This window comes from Canis lupus, chromosome 8 (genome assembly GCF_003254725.2).
Source record: "Canis lupus dingo isolate Sandy chromosome 8, ASM325472v2, whole genome shotgun sequence".
NCBI lineage: Eukaryota > Metazoa > Chordata > Mammalia > Carnivora > Canidae > Canis > Canis lupus.
In genome coordinates, this window is record NC_064250.1 from 58,903,194 (window position 1) to 58,916,833 (window position 13,640).

General features: G+C 39.0%; 1 long non-coding RNA gene across 1 annotated transcript in view; it reads left to right on the forward strand.

Annotated features, from left to right (window-relative positions):
* Window positions 1–13,424, forward strand: part of LOC112657410 (uncharacterized) — a 59,588-nt gene extending 46,164 nt beyond the window's left edge. The window contains exon 2 of the long non-coding RNA XR_003134985.3: window positions 13,205–13,424. This is a non-coding gene — a long non-coding RNA (uncharacterized LOC112657410). The remainder of the gene's footprint in view (window positions 1–13,204) is intronic.
* Window positions 13,425–13,640: the final 216 nt, after the last annotated feature.

Genomic DNA, 13,640 nt, shown 5'->3' on the forward strand with positions numbered 1-13,640 from the left:
CAGGATCACCAGAACATGGAGAGTGAGGTTAAACTAAAAGTGTCATTCTGGGATGGCCAGAATGAAGCACATATTTGGTAAAAGATGTAGCTTGTCTTTTGCTTTTAAAAACACATGCATAACTGGCACAAAAATGAAATAATTGGGAACTGGGTGCCTTGATTCTTCTACTAACAAGTTCTTCAAAACTGGTGAAGTCATTTAATATTCCTGGTTTCACTTATATCATTGAACCCTGTTTTCCTTAATAGACCCCTTTGAGAATATACATTTTTGGAACTGTGAATCCTTTCTATAGGAATATGCAGCCACAATCTTACTGAAAAAAAATGTGATAAATTATAGGGATTTTTCTGACTCCTTATAACTCATGCATTCCAAGTTACAAATTCCTCATCTAAGTGATCATGATTATAAATTTATAGAAAAAAGGCAGAAAGCCGTTACTCAGAAAAGCTCAGACTGAGATAACACACACAAGCTTTGAATAGTTTCAGCCCCCAATTGATTGAAACGGTGCTTTTAGCGAGGAGATGGAAGGGAGGTTAAGTTTTTTAAGGCAACGAATAAACCAAAGAGAGCGAATTCTAATATTAAGGATGACTTCTCCAGGCTAGAAATAGTGCTTGTTTTCTCAAGGCTGTGATTGCTTCCTCCATCTGCAGGGGGTTACCTCTGATTGATAAGAAAATTGGAAATCAATTGAGGGAACTTATATGCTTCAATATTTGGTGGCCAACTGTTGAGTTTTTTGCCACTGAGCATCCATTTTCCTGGTCTGATTTCTATCACAGAATACTCTCACCGTATCCTCTACAAACACGAGAGATGACAATTCCAGTTTAGGAAGCTGACAAGTTCAGAACCTTTCACTCCTCTTCCTTGTACAGGTTGGGAGTGGGAATGTGATCTAATCCTGGCTAAGTGGGCAGTCTTATGGGAGCATTTGAATCCTGACTTTCTGTTGCAAGGCACAGTGTTCAGCGTCATCCACAGGGCCGGCGGAGGTAGGAATGGCTGTGGAATCCAATCAGGATATTTTAGATACAAGACTCTGCAGTACTTCCTGATCCTCAGTTCTTTGCATATCGAGAGTCACTGGATGCTTTCCATTCCCAAGTCTGGTCTGTCAGTTCCATGAATGCCCAGTAACCTTTCAGGAAATCATCTTGTATCTAAGGTGGAGATTGTGGTTGAGTGCAAGCAAGAACCCTTCATAACACACTTTTATTTATGACGTGTGAAGGTCCTTCTTTCCACAAGGGTTTGCATCTCCTCCTTAAAAATAGAGTTTTAATGTAGAAGGCAGAAGACCAAAGCAAGACTTAGACTTTTAGCCTATCAAGTGCACATGCAACAAAGAGTGAAGCACCCAATAATAATACTGCTCACTCCATCTCTTTATAGATAAATATAGACAACCTTCCCAACCACCACAAGGATGGCTTCAAGGACGGGACACAATGAGACTTGAGATGTATTCTGTAGTTTATGATGTCTTAAAAGAACTAGGAAGTAATACGACCTTTTGGTTAAGTAAAGGTAGGGATTTTCAGAGAAGTGATATACCCAAGTTTGCTTTTGCTGACATTTCTGGATGAGGTAATCATTATCACTGACACTACCAACCCTGATATGTATTTGATAAAGTTTCCATATAAAATACAGAATGACTGGTTAAATTGGAATTTCAAATAAAAACAAATAAATACATGTTTAAAACATATGTCACAAATAGTGCAGGGAAGGTGCACTAAAAAATTACTTAGTATTAATCTGAAATTCAAATTCAACTGGCATCCTCTGTTTTTATTTTCTAAATCTGTCAGCCATAATTTGAGAGTCCATGAGTCCAAGTCCAAGGATTCAAAGTGCAGTTAACTTAGGAGCAAACTATATTATTGCCTCAGGTAGACAAAAGGACCTGAAGGGATAATTAAATTTGCAAGATCCCTGGATAATCAGTAAGATTTCCCTTCTTTGATAAAAATGGAGAAAGTTATGGGCCACCTGGGTGACTCAGTTGGTTAAGTGTCTGACTCTTGGTTTTGGCTCAGGTCATGATCTCAGGGTCATAGAATTGAGCCCTGAGTGAGGCTCCACACTCAGTGGGGAGTCAACTTGAGATTCTCTCTTTTTCTCTCTGCTCCTCCCAGCGACAATCTCTCTCTCCCAAATAAATAAATAAATCTTTAAAAAATGGAGAAAATTATATTATAATTGGTTCACTACTAAGCTCAAATAGTTCATTCATAGGACTTATGGAGAGACACAGGGGAGACCATAATCAAAAGGATAAACAACATAGTTTATAGGAAAAGTAGAGACAACTGAGTCAGACAAACTGAAATTTGTTATGGCAAAATAAATGTATACTCATAAATATTATTTTTAAAATAGATATTCTTAAAGATAAGGTTATTGGATCAAACAGCTTACATATTTTAATTCTAATAAAGATTGCCAAATTGCCCATCTAAACATACATATTTACCATCTAAACATACACATTTGCCAAGCAATATAAGAAAAAAACAGTATCTAGGGACACTCGGGTGGCTCAGCGGTTGAGCGTCTGTCTTTGGCCCAGGGCATGATCCCTGAGTCCTGGGATTGAGTCCCACATCGGGCTCTCTGCATGGAGCCTGCATCTCCTCCCTCTTCCTGCCTCTTTCTCTCTGTGTCTCTCATCAATAAATATATAAAATCTTTAAAAAAATAGCACAATAACTATTGTATTTTTAATTTGCATTTGGGACATCAGGAAAGTGAAACAGTATGTACTTTTGCAGTCAGTCTGCCATCTTGAAAAAGGTAGTCAGAACTCAAGTCTCTATGGACCAGCATGTAACCTTCAGTGGTTTTCCCTTCTTTGTGCTACACTTTTCCTAGGCCACGGATGTTAGTAATTAAACACTCAATTTGTTATGAAGACTAAATAAGCACATATTTTACAGCCCCACATAAGCACTGTGTTTGAAACATAAAATGTCCTGTATATATACACATCCTTTTTTTTCTTCTCTTAATTTTTTTTTACTTCTCTATCCCCCTTGTGATATCCTTCTACTCCGGGAGATATCTATTTTTGGTAGTTAGTTTATAGGCAACTAGGTGTTACATGTTTATAGCTTGTAAACATTTTCATTATCATGAATAGCATTAAATATCTTACAATAATAGTAGTAATTATCATCATCATTTTTTATCATTATCATTTTAAAGATGAAAAATAGAGGTGATGAGAATTTTGAGTATAGAAATCCAAAAAGATATACCTCAAATCAAGAGTAGTAATATACAGGACATATAACCTTCCACATTGTTTATTTGTTAGACAATCCATTCTTCAGTCAATTTCTGTTCAACACCTAATAATATAAATTAAGTAAGGTGGATAATGAAAGCAAGGTCATGTTTAACCACATTTAGATTTTCTCAAACTAATCAGAAGGGATTTGGGGTTTTAATCACAAAACTTCTTGAGAAACCACTTTTCATCTTTTGCTAATGATTCCAAGAGAAATAATTTCTAAAAGAAAATGACTAGAATCATTTACATTTTTGAGAACTAATGCCTTAAATAAAATAAAAATGTATGTAATCAAGTCTTAAGTATAGTGCTATTAGTAAATAATAATAATGACATTAGTAATTGTCACAAATGAAAGACTCAATAAAGGCTAGGATTGCACATGAAGCGCCTTCTATGGATTATTGCATGTAACCCTCACAATATCCTTGCAAGGTAGGGATTATTATTATTATTATGCCCTTTCTTTTTTTTTTCAGGCAGGAAGGAACCAAAAGATTAGGAAAACTCACAGAGCTAATAATTATCAGAACTGAAATCTAACATAGCTCTCTCTGAGAGCTATATTAAACCATCTACATAGTGAAGCATGAAGATGAAATAATTATTTCTTGGGGTATTTCCAGAAACATGAATGAACACATAAACATTTATGGAATGCTTGCTGGATGTCAAGTTATTGTCATGACACCAACACTATTAATTAAGGATGATTATTTTTTTCCTTGATGTTACCTAGTAAGAAACTGACACTCAGTGGCATTTCTAAAATCAGATAAATAGCTTGAGGGTGACCCAAATGTAGGGGTTTCCATTTTGCTTCTGATATCTCCACGTCACACCCAAATATAATTCACATGCATTCACTCAATTCTCCCAGTTTTAATGGAAACCCCAGGCAAAAATCTGCCAAAAAATATTCTTTATGTTAGAGCAGCAATATTCTCAAACTGTTTTGATACTCCAATTTCTTGATCCTGATAAGAAGACTGTACTGTTTTTGGTTTTGTTTTTTAGCATGGAAAGCACACAGTATCAGCAAGGACAGTGGAAGAGTCTTTGATCAATGAGAGTGGGGATGGAGGAGGGCTTGACTTCTAAACTCAGGACTTTTGAGTGTCGTATTGAAACAAGCTTCTAAAAGTGAGCCTGAATCTTAGCATTGAACTGAATATATAGGCTGCAAGCAATGGCATTTGCTTCATCTATGTTGATCATTTGGGTTTTCTTTCTGTCCCTGACTTTAAATATGTAACCTTGGTCTCGTCACTTAACCTAATGGAAAATCAATCATTTCATCACATGAAAGAAAATTCTATTGCTGCTTCCTCAGGGCTGTTTTCTGTTTGGAAGGAAAAATTTCTTCTGCTGTGATTTTGGTGGATATCACACCGACGTCCTAATTTATTCCTCAAAATAATCTGTCTTTTCTGTGGAAAATTACAAAATTCAAACAAGAAAAGAATGTGGCTATAATCCCACCACATATTACCTTTCTCAAAATATGACTTGTTATAGCCAGCCAACAGAGAAATAAAACAGAAATAATGTGAATGTAGAGACCACTTGGCTTTAAAGAAATGACTATGAATGGTAAAACCAGCAGAACGTGGGAGTTAATCTCTGGACTAGACTTCTTTTTAAAGGGCAATATGCAAGCATTATGGGGTAAACTGCATCCCCCAAGGAAGAAATGCTAAAATCCCAACCAACAACACCTCAGAATGTGGCCTTATTTGGAATAATGGTCTTTAGGAAACACAACTGAGTAGAAATGAGGTCATTAGAGTGGACTCCAATCTAATCTGACTGCTGTTACAAAAAGGAAAATTGGGACAGAGGCACAGTCACACTGTGAGGGGGGCAATGTGAAGATATGCAGGGCAAAGATGGTCATGTGGCTGGAGTGATGCATGTACAATCCAAGGAATGCTAAGGCTTACAGGCAAGTGCCCAAAGCTGGAAAAGGTAAGCAAAGATCATCCCGTAGAGCTGTCAGCATGGATCTCCTGGCATCTAGATGCCTGACTTATAGACCTCACAACCGTGAGATAATAAATTTCTGGGTTTGGATTTTTTTAAATACATTTTTAAGAATTTTTCATGGAAGTATGGAAGCTGACATAATTTCTGTTGTTTTTAAAGCACCCATTCTGTACTACTTTGTTAGGGCAGTACTCGCAAAGTACTACAGCAAGTACGCCGGTATCACAACTGCACTACACACTGACAATCTCCACTTCTCATGGTCAAATGTATGCATGCTTTCTCTCTCTCTCTCTCTCACACACACACACACACACACACACACACTTTTATTAAATACAAGCAAGTTAAATGATGTTGTTGAATGAACCAGCCTCCTGCTTTATTCTCCCCTTGAAATGACTTGTGAGCTCTGCTGTCTTCTATGTGTTCGTCTGTTTATTGCACAGAAATAACAGCTATAAGGTCCACTAAGGATTTCTATAAAATAGCTAATAAAAGCTTCAACTTAAATTCATTCCAAAAAATTGAACACACATAACACATCATATCAGGGAAATGGAAAGCACGTTAGTGCACATTTAAAGTTGTATTGTTTGTGCAGACTTTGATATAGAAATATGTTGAAGGGCTGATGGAGATGATACAGAGGAAAGAACATCATTATGGGGGAGAGCTGGCTCTTGGGCCAGAGATCCCTCCTTGAAGACTTTCCCACCCTGCTGGCTTAATCACTTCCTAAAGACCCTCCCATTCTGCTTCTTTGGTGGTCCAGCTCTCCCCTTTTAGCTTCACAAAGCATCTGAGACTCATTGCTGACATTACTGTTGCCATGAAAAAGATCACGGTCTACTAAAGGCAGAATATTCTATGCACAGACACCAGTGGATATAGGGAACTAATGGAAGAAAAGTGAAGGCACTGGTAGCCACAGTACACAAATATAACCACCAATAAAATACATGGATGTTCTGATGATTGATACCACCCAAAATGAGATAATAAAGTCATCTATGAACACATAGTTCTTGAATGATCCATAAATTTTCCCAGTCCTTGATCTTTTTTTTTCCCTCTGACTTCTCAGCTTCCCTATACCATTTGGATGACCCCCTCGAGGCCACTGCCTAATTCTGCACACTATACTGTAAAAAATTAGTGGAATTTTTTACAGCCAACTATTCAATATCTTGCAGATCCATGCTTTTTCCCCTCTATTAACTCATTTACACTTTGAGGGCAATGACTTCGTATTATCCATATTTGTATAATTTGTATAATGTGTATAATTTCATCCATGCTTTGCAGTGAGTATCCAGTAGTGTTTATGATATGAACCATTCAGAGGACGGAGGGTGGAAATAGGACCAATTAGATTCATCTCTGCTCTTTTTATTTTTTTAAGATTTTATTTATTTATTTTAGAGAATGAGAGATTGAGTGCAGGAGGAGTGTGTAAGTGACAGGAGGAGTGGAGGAGGAGGGGGAAGGACAAGAGACTCTCCGCTGAGCACAGAGCCTTATGTGGGGCTCAACCATATGACTCTGAGGTCACAACCTGAGCAGAAATCAAGAGTCAGACACTTGGGAAGCCTGGGTGGCTCAGGGGTTGAGCTTCTGCCTTTGGCTCTGGGCGTGATCCTGGGGTCCCAGGATCGAGTCCCACATCGGGCTCCCTGCATGGAGCCTGTTTCTCTCTCAGCCTATGTCTCCGCCTCTATCTCTCTCTCCATTTCTCTCGTTAACAAATAAAGTCTTAAAAAAAAAGAGACACTTAAATAACTGAACCACTGAGGCACCCCCATTTCCACTCTTCATATTTGTTTGGAGGGTGGATGGCGAACTCTATCTTGACCATAAAATCATTCAACCCATGTTCTCCATAAAGTTGCTTCTGATATTTTTTCTGTTATAGAAATGGCAGGAACATTGAGAGAATGGAACATCCTAATAACCTTCCCGGTGCTAGGCACAGAGACTTCCTTATTGAATAATGGGCTTTTATTATAAAAGAGGAATCTGTGTTGTTTTTCCCTTAAGATCAAGTGGTAAACCTTTCCCTCTGCTGCCCACTGAATTTTAATTATTATTATTTTTTTTTAGTATAGTTGACACACAATGGTCCATTAGTTTTGGGTGTGTCACTTAATGATTTAACAAGTTTATTATTTATTTTTTTTAAGATTTATTTATTTATTTATTTATTTATTTATTTATTTATGATAGTCACACAGAGAGAGAGAGGCAGAGACACAGGCAGAGGGAGAAGCAGGCTCCATGCAGGGAGCCCGACGTGGGATTCGATCCCGGGTCTCCAGGATCACGCCCTGGGCCAAAGGCAGGCGCCAAACCTCTGCGCCACCAGGGATCCCTGATTTAACAAGTTTATACATTATGGTATGCTCCAGACAAGTATAGCTACCATCTGTCACCACACAATACTATTACAATATCATTGACTCTATTCCTTATGCTTTGCCTTTCATCCCTGTGAATTATGCCTCTATCTCCCACTCTCCTTCACACTCTTCACTAATTATTAATTTTTAAAGAGACTTTCAGTATCCAAGCATTATCTTGAGTAGCGATGGCTTGCTACTACTTTTTTTAAAAAAATGCATTAATGACAAAAATTATTATATATTTGGGTCTGTAGACTTTAATTCTTTCTCCATTTTAAAATTGGAGCACTTTAATTTTCTTTAGGGACATTTTTCCAAGTCAGTTGGTTCCAAACATCACAATAGGGTTAAACATTTGGAAGCCATGACAGACCCTTGACAGTTGGACATTAGATTGATGGGAAGATGGAAACTGCACACAAAACCATCATTAATAATGAGCATATGCAGGAAGGATCTCTCACAGCACACCGTGTTGAAATGATAAATGTGGAATATTAATTTAGGAAATAGCAATGTAGAGCCATTTTTAAACCAAAAACCAAGGTTAGAATCAACCATGCCATGCCTCTGAAAAGTAAAGTTGAAAAAAGAGGGTGAGAGGCCTTGGATATTCTAGTCACTTGCTCACTAGCTCACCTGGCTGTAGTCCTACCTAAAGCCACCCTCTTCCCAAATACAGTGATGGTATGCAGATATCAATACATTGGTAATCTTTCTAGCCCAAACAGGGTCAGGGAATTCAGATAATTAGTCATGTAGCCTGCCGCAGGCTCTACTGCTGAATTCAGTGCATGGGGACAAATGGGTGTAAACAGGCATTAGATAAGAGTGTAGCTTATGGATGTAAGCTTATGGAATATCTCCCCCCTTGGAGGGAAGAAGGAAGTCAGTCACATATATAGCTGATTCCTTGCTCTGGCTAAAAGCGTTAAAGAAGAAACCTTCACTTAGGATTTATTAATCATAATTTTGTAGGTCAAAATATTTCAAACTGAGTAGCTAGTTATATAGATATAACAGAGTACCTTTTTTTTTAAGATTTAATTTATTTATTCACGAGAGACAGAGAGAGACAGAGAGATAGAGACAGAGGGAGAAGCAGGCTTCATTCCATGCAGAGAGCCTGACGTGGGACTCAATCCCAGGTCTCCAGGACCACACACCTTGGGCTGAAGGCAGAGCTAAACCACTGAGCCACCTGGGCTGCCCCAGAATAACTTTTCTTAATGACACATATTTTAATTAAATTTTAGTAGTTATATTTTTTTTTCTGTTTTTATCAAAAACCAGAGATGACTAAAGTGTTTGACAGACTTGAAACTGGTAGAATTTTAAGTTTTTCTGGAGTGTGTTCTGTTGCTTATATGGGTATATAAATATTCAATACACTGGCTGGTTTTACAAATAATGACATTTTTTTTCTGTTGAGAAATGAATTACTTAAAGACCTCAGAGCTATTGACTAATCAAAACTAGAGATATGTTGCAATAAGGAAAAACACCACCTTGATAAAGTGAAAGGGGAAAAAGAAAAGAAGATTTTATAAAAGCCTCAGACTGGGTGATTTTAAGGTGAGGGAGAACTTATGGCATCATACCTTTGGATTGGTGGGATTAAGAATGTGAAAGTCTGGAAGCAAGTTTTGACAAGCTAGGTATTAGCCTTGATAAGCAAGCTGTTTTAGTTGGTTGATAGTATTACCTTCCAAGAACAAATATCTTCCAGGAACTGAGTTATTCTTGCTTGGTGTCAGTACACATTAATATTAAGAAACAAAAAATATGCCCCATCTCGATGGTATCAGAATTATGTTTGAGTCCATTTTCTCTTTCCTTCCTTCTTTCTTTTTCTTTCTTTTTTAAAATACATTTTCCTTTCCTTTCTTCTCTTCCTTCCTTCTTTGCTCATTTACTTTTAAAAACAGATCAAGGCAGCCTCCCAAGAAAGTTATCATAGTAAAACTAAAAACCATCTAGTCCAACACAAACGTCACAAAGACAAAAGAGGAATTCTAATAAGATAGTCATGGCTGAGAAAGGCTACAGCAATTAGTGTCAGATCTTTCCATGAGCACCCGGAAAGTCCAAACAAAGAGGTGAATAAGATATTGACACAGCAAAAAAAAAAAAAAAAAAATATATATATATATATATATATATATATATAAAGATACATATTTATTTAATTATTAGGAAAAAAAATCCCTGCTCCTTAGCTTTGTGGAGCAAAACATGCTGGAGAGAAATAAAGATTTTGAATAAATACATGCATGTGGAAGACCTCAGAACTCACGAATATACTGAAACCTCAGGTAACCCCAAAGACTCAATTAAAAATATAACGTGGAAGGATGGGGGCACCTGAGTGGTGCAATTGGTTAAGTGTCTGATTCTTTTGTCTCAGGTCCTGATCTCAGGGTCATGGGACAGAGCTTTGTGTGTGGCTCTGCACTGAGCACTGAGTCTACTTAAGATTCTCTCTCCCTCTCCCTCTGCTCCTCCCACTCATTCTTTCTCTGTCTCTGAAATAGATAAATAAGGCTTTTTTTTCTAAGTGAAAGGATGTAAATGTACTATAATAAGACCATTTTTTATATGACAGTAGGGTAGATCCTTACATGGTGACCCAATTTCTTACCTTACTTCATCTACTGGCCTAAAACTTTATAGAGAACTATTGGTCTCTAGTTTGGGGCTTTTCTGACCAGACAGTTTGCTCACACCACCTGGGCTACAGAACCCAGCCTTGCAGGTATGCCTCTGTGATGGCCTGAATCATTGGTTCCAGTCTTTCACTTCCTTGTTTATCCATCCTTTTATAATTCATCCATATTGTTGCCATGACAGAATGTGTTCTCCTGGCCCCAACATTGGATTGGCCACGTGACTGTTTTCGATAATAAGAAGTCAGTAAAACTGAAATGGATAGAGGTGTGAAATGTATGTGCTGGATCAGCTTTATTTTCTTGCCCTTTTGCTTTCACCATGGGAGAAACTTCCCATGTCACCACTTAGTTACTAAAGAACAAGAGAACCTGACCTTAATCTTCAGCCTAGAATCCAAGGTAGATGGAACCCAGGCCACATCAGCCAAACACCCCAGTGGGCTCAGAGATGCACCAGTCAAACTAAATTTAAGCCATCCGGTTGGAGAGTTAAGGATGGAGGGAGTGGCCACACAGCAGACCACAGAGCTGACTTTTTCTAAAGTCTTCTGAGACATTTCAGAGTTCAATCTCTCACATGTATCCTTGATCCTGTGACTATTCTTTTGTGATTTGGTAACAAACAAGTCAGAGTTGCCATTTATAACAATCTAAAAACCTGGCTCACTCTTGTGATCTGGCCAGCATCAAAGAATGAGCTCCCTCCTATCTCAGATATAGCATTCTTGAATATATTTGCCAGACCCATCAAATTTCCACTGGAGGCTACAATACAGGAAAAACTGTTGTGAGAAATTACCCAAACCTAGCCCCACAGTTTAGAAATATCTGCAGACATTCAACACAACACACTCACTCTCACACACACACACACACACACACACACACACATTTTAGCACAGTTTTTCTTCTGTCTTACATAATGCTGCTCTAGGATCTGCTTACCTATCCCTGCAATGGAGTGGGAAAAGCTAAGTGCCTCACCTATTATACAGGGTCAAAGTGGAGTAGAGGAAGAAAGGAGGTAGAACGGGTATGTGGCCATTTGGGCAGGCACTGATTAAGGGAGACAGCCCTCAGGAGACAAGATAGTCTGCTTCAATTGCTGGTTCTGGGTGAAAAAGGAGGTGCTAAGGCTCACGCAGGCACATATCCATCTGTCCCAAATTGCTAGCATTAATGCAAGTGAATTAAGATTGCCCCTCCTCTTCCATAATCACCATCAGGGGTCATGTCTGGTTTTCCCATCATCACCAGCCCCTGAAAGTGATGATTATTGAAGTCAAATCCTCCCTAAAATAAAAAAACACTCCCCAGGGAGGGGGTAGTCAAGCCTGTGATTTGGCTGGGCATCTTGCAGTGGATGCATTTGCTGCGTTCTGTCCTTCCCTAGAGACATCCCAGGTAAGAGTCTTACACTTGTGCCAAATTTGGTACTTAATGAAGCAATCAGCTTATCTCCCACCTCTAGCCACATCGACTCCAATTTTACTTATCTGGATAGGTTTGGCTTTAAATTCATTACTAATAGTCTCAGTTTGTATTTTGATTAATGTTTAAGCTCCTTCAAATCCCTTTGGAGAAAGCTGAGAGCTGAAGCTTGAATAAACAATGAGATATTCTCAGACTTCAAAGAAGCATTACCTTAAGGGGCCTAGCCAGGCTGTGGAATGCTGAGCTTCTTTCTGCCTGGTCCTAATTAGCCCTGGGGTCTGGCAAACCTGCGCAGTCCAAAGGCATTCAGCCGAGGCCCCTGGCACGCTTTCTCAACTACCCTCACATCTGGGCTCACCACATCCTTGGATCATCATCTGAAGAAAATATTTTCTTCTGTTCTTGTTCTGCCTGGGGAATATCAATCCTTCTCCTCCTCTTCCGTCTCTCTCCTTTGAGTAGGGACAAAAATCAGTTAGCCAACTAAATCTTTTTCTCCCCAAGTGTAGGGTCTTGAGGTTAATGATTGCAAACTTTAAGGGAGGTAAAAGAGATACAACACCATTGAAACAATGGGGTTTGTGAGCTCTGGTCTCAATTCTCTCCCCTGGGGGTTCCTCTCTAGACCTTCAACTGGGAAAAGACTTCACATTTCAGATGAAAGCCTTGCAAAATAACTCTCTAGTGCCTCCCCTTGGGCACCACAAGGCCTACAGCACTGAAGCTGAATTCCCCGCCATTGGAGAAAAGTGAGTCCTACAAGGAAAAAAGAAAAGTTGGCTCACTCTCCATCTTCCTCCCCAGGTCCCCACGTCTGTGCTAACCCTGAGATGTCAACTGTTCCAAGCCTTTGCTGATGCACCACCAAGGCTGTGGTGCAGGTAGGTCAGGGGTCAGCACACTGTAGTCCAGGGGCCGAATGCAGCCCACAACATGTTTTTGTAAATGAAGTTTCTGGAGCACAGCCTCCCCCATTTGTTTATGGATCTTCTATGGCTCCCTTCCCTTCCAACCACCAAGTGGCACAGTTGAGTAGTTGAAACTGAGACTGGATAGTTTGTAAAGCCTAAAATACTTATTACCTAGATCTTTACAAGAAAAGGTTGCCAAGAGAGGAAAGAGAAAGACAAAAGAAAATCAAAGATAAATCTGGTGTCAAGATGCAATATAATTTCAGTTCCCGTTCATCCAGTCAGAATCATTTTTTTTTCCCCAGATTTGCAGATGTGGAGCAAAATACTCTCAAGAATTAGACTCCGACATCAACGAGGGTCCAACTGACATGCATTTTCTAAGAAAATTTCTCCATGGATATTATTTGGCATCACGCAGAGGGAGGGCTGAGATAAGTTGCAACCTCGATTAAGGCTAAACCTATACTCTTTTTGTCTTGTATGCAGGTTCCCAGACCAAAATGAAGTCTTCAGCTACTGCAAAGGACTCCCCAAAACGTCCTTGAGATTGTGCTCAATGATGCAAGGGCTGTTCTGAGCCCTCACAGAGAAAACACAACTACAAAAAGGCTGTGGCGAGTAACGAAGAGTGAAATCAATCCAGACCCCCCTATAAGATGTGGGTTCTTCAGAGAGAAATAAAAACCTGTTGGGTTGCTTGTCCTTACTGCCTGCTTGTAAAGCGTATTCAATTATTCATTTTATTCACTTGACTGACCACTTAAAAACTATGTAGTCAGTGCTTTGGCAATAATTTCATTTCTAAGTGTTCCGCCTGGTTATTTTTCTGTGTGTGCACACTATTAATTAGTGACTATGGAGAAGTCCATACATTTCAGCATTCTGTAGCAGTGGTGCCTGAATCTATTACCCATGAAAGCCA